General features: G+C 41.1%; 1 pseudogene across 1 annotated transcript; it reads right to left on the bottom strand.

The window, feature by feature from the left end:
• Positions 1–858: 858 nt before the first annotated feature.
• On the bottom strand, positions 859–1,449 carry LOC307046379 (mitotic spindle assembly checkpoint protein MAD2A-like; annotated as a pseudogene). Its single transcript has one exon. The product of its transcript is annotated as a mitotic spindle assembly checkpoint protein MAD2A-like (transcript).
• Positions 1,450–4,158: the final 2,709 nt, after the last annotated feature.

The following is a 4,158-nucleotide window of genomic DNA, read 5'->3' as shown; positions in this document are numbered from 1 at the left end:
TTCATTAGTGATGTTACGTTCGCGAACAATCCGATTCTTTTGAACGGCTCTTTGGTACGAACGAAGGGAACCGAGTCTTCCTTGGTGAGAGTCGTTCTTTTTGTCGTTGGTTCAATGCCTATACCCCAGGCTCACCAAGCTCATGGCGGAAAGGCTTTGCATTCTGGCAACGTCAGTTCCGTCAGAGAGAATATTCTCCAAGACGGGACAAATCTTCTCAGAGAGGAGAAATCGCACTAGGTCCTCAAAAGCGAGGAAACTTGCTTTCCTGAATGCAAATTTGCCAGTTAGTAACCCCGCCCCCTTAAAAAAAAAACTATTTTGAACGGCTCTCGGAAAGGAACGGAGCCATAAGATCCGGCTCCCTTCAAAGAGCCGTAATTCCCATCACTATTTCATTACAATGCCATGATCTGCTTCCAGTAAAAAGAAGTACGGTCAATTTAGACATACAGAACGCAAAGACTGGTCCTTACTGACAGAACTGAGCAGATGGCCATATACAGTAACACTCTGGTCTTCACTATGCGGTCCTTTAGTACAGCTTCCTCCTGAGCTTGGCCTCAAGATGACTATTTCAGGAAATAACAAGCATATTGACAGCATCATTTAGAATAAGGACATACAGTGAATAATACAGAGGCTTTCATCTGGGGCAGTTCCTGGGGGGGGTCGATGTGAGCCCCTGTGATCTCCGTCTCCTCTGGAGCAGCTGTTGGCAACTGCTTGCTCTTCATCTTGGCTTTAGCCATGTTGTAGTCGCCAGAGTCAAAGTACTTTTGCCCCTTCTGGAGGCCTTTATGAAGCAAGTCAGAGACCCCAGGTTTTTTCCCTAAATGTGGGTATCTGGACTTCAGTTTAGCCTCCTCTGACTTCAGGACTGATCACCTTGTCCTGTACCTCCTTGTGGATGGAGGTGTTGGAGGAGCATAAGCGAACCTCTCTGATTGGTTAATGATCTGCTTTTGGACTCCTCCCACTTATCAGGAAATCAAATCAGTTATTTCTGTGTGTAGACAAGGAGGTCAAACGCACATGGGGTCTCCAGCAGAGAGTGACTGTGGACGTTATGTGTCTGATGACTGAGCGGATCTCCCCCTGAAGGGTCGTAATGGACGTCTCTCTGGGGGCACTGCTCTCTTGGCTGACTTGTCAAACTCAATGTCAAACTGCCATCTCTCCAGCTGCTCGTTGGTTTCCATACATGTGGTCACCAACAGAAACCCCTGCACTATGCACTCAAACAGGCACTCTCTGAGTTTAGACGAGACGCAAACCTTGGTCAGGTTATTCTTCAGTTTGGTATTAGTGGTCAGTGAAGGTTCATGTCATAGTGGGAGACCCTGGTGAATGGAGGATAAATGCTGATACAGGATACTGTTGATGCCATAACTCGGCCAGAAGCTCTGCGCTTTCCTTCAGAGTAATTCCTTTCAACATACTCGTCATTTTCTCCCACATTTTGAATATTCTAGACTACTAACCTTTGTTGTTGTTTTTCTGTCCGAGCTTCGACTACCAGCCGTTCAGTTTGAAATGTGTTTGTCAGTCTTGCCTCACATCATAATTAATTATTAGATTTGAACATACCCTAGTCTTCTTAACCTTGTTAAGAGTGTTTTAGATTCCAAACACTTACTTTAAGTTTATCTATGTTTCCATGCTTGAACTATAGCATGGTTGCCATGCCTTGCCATATATCTTGTAGAAGGCAATCTGAATAGATTTGATCAATTGACATCATTATTAAGTACTTTAGGTAATTTCCCCATATAAGCCAGAAGCCAATCACGTCACTTGTTGTTACAGTAAGGATGTCACTAATGCACACAATTATAATGATGCAGACTATCTCAATAGAGATCTGCATCCGCTAACAGGAAAATTAAATAATATGTGTAATGAAAAACTTGTGTCAAAAACTCACCTTCCTGTTACTTCAAAAATGTTTTGTTTTACAATTTAGTTACCTGTAGAAATGTAGTCAGTTACCTAATCTGCAGTAGCATACTATTGTAGCCTGATTACTTTACGTCACTTTTGGCCAGTGGCGAGCCGTGACTTTTATACCTAGGCCCTCAAAAATGTCTTCTTTTCATATCAAATTGTTACTATTTTCATGAAATAAATCTAAAATCACAATTTTGGGGGATAACTAGCCCCAATCAAAACTGGTACATCTAAAGTGTTCCAGTAATCTTATTATGCTTTTTTATGTAACTGTAAGGGAATACAGTGACCTTTTGTTTGTTGTATCCGGATTACATTATCTAGTTACATGTCATCTGTTACAATGAAAAAACTGAAGCATTGACTTTGATTAAATGTTTTATGTCAACACATTTAATATTACTGTATGAGGTTAGTTGAATGCAATAATATGAAGTTTAACCTCTTTAAAGTTAAGATTAAATCTGTTGACACAGTACATTTAATTAAAGTCAACGCTTCAGTTTTTTCAGTGTGGTTATGATAGCACTGACCAAGTTATCCACTGAGACCTGGAAACACAGCCTCATAACACAACCGCAGATTGGGGTGATTGACAGCCAAACAATATGACTTTAACAAGCTGACAGATTATATATACATTTGTTGTCATTTAAACCAGGGAATAAGACTTTTAGTTATCGATTTATATAAATGTCTTATGGATGAATCAGACAGGGCTCTGATCTTTGAGAAAGATTCAGCAGCTACCAGGATTCTACAGATACGAATGCCTCCTCAACAACATTAAATCTTGAAAATTACAGAGTAATGGTGAGAAGTGTCATGGTCTGATGAACCTGTAAGAGAGGATTCACGGAATCACCAGCAATGCAAAAGCAAGGTAGATATCTAAGGTAAATTATGAATATAATAAACTAGAAAAAAAACAAGTTTCCATTTTGAATGTCAGTCTGAAGTACTCACATATTGGATGCAACCAACAGCACAGCAGCAACATCTTTCCTTGAGCTACAGCTGCTGACTGGCTATCATTTACAACAGAAAACATCTGTTTTACTGGATTTTGTGGTTTCTATGAACATGCAACATTTGCACTGTGAACTGAGTGAAGGTGAGTTCACCTTCCACTGAACTGCTTTTACTTTTTGGGTGCATGGAGATCTATAAACCTTAAAGAATGCAATGGTTAAAGTCTCACGATTTTTCCAACATTTTTCTGTACTGTGTGTGTGTGTGTGTGTGTGTGTGTGTGTGTGTGTGTGTGTGTGTGTGTGTGTGTGTGTGTGTGTGTGTGTGTGTGTGTGTGTGTGTGTGTGTGTGTGTGTGTGTGTGTGTGTGTGTGTGTGTGTGTGTGTGTGTGTGTGTGTGTGTGTGTGTGTGTGTGTGTGTGTGTGTGTGTGTGTGTGTGTGTGTGTGTGTGTGTGTGTGTGTGTGTGTGTGTGACTGGCTCCCTGCAGGTCGTGGAGAGGCGGTGTCCAGGGAGCCGCTGCAGGTCTTGTTAGCACAATGAGCAGCAGTCAGGGACAGTGTTTGTGCAGGTGGAAGCCCCTGCTGTCAGAGCACACATAAATCTGCCAGGGTGGGAGTCCATGTGTAACCTGCCCCTCCGCCAGGACAGACATGTTTACTGCCGCAGGATGGCACAGCTACTAACCACACTGAGTCTGAGGTCGGACTCAGGTTAAACTGTTTGCATGAATTTCTGAATAACCGCTCACTTTCTCAACAAATTACCTATTCGCCAGATTATTATTATTATTATTATTATTATTACTGTGCCACCATTATACATTAGAAATAATTGAGTGGTTAGCATCGCAAGGGGTCCCTCAACGAAATGCAGAAATGAAAGCATTGTGGCTAGCATGTTTATAATACTTACCAGTTTTGTTCAGCAGGATAATCTCCACATATTAACACTTTTATGAAGCGTTAACTGAATTGGCAGAAATAATAAGCTAAAGTTGGTGATGTTTAGTAGTTTATGTATTCACTTGTTAGCAACAACTGTTTTTATGACACATAGAAGCATTGAACTATCACGAGTGGAGCATTTACTGACATATTTTGTAGTACCGTAGAACAAAAAGTGAAAAGCTGGTGTTAGCAAAACAGACCTCATTTAAGGCTTCTAACCAAAGAGAAGTTCAAACATACCTGGTAAAATGTTCAAAGTCTATCCAAAACTCGACAAAACAAAGTAAA

Source organism: Notothenia rossii (genome assembly GCF_949606895.1).
Source record: "Notothenia rossii genome assembly, chromosome: 7".
Lineage (NCBI taxonomy): Eukaryota > Metazoa > Chordata > Actinopteri > Perciformes > Nototheniidae > Notothenia > Notothenia rossii.
This window is presented reverse-complemented; position numbering and strand designations above follow the sequence as displayed.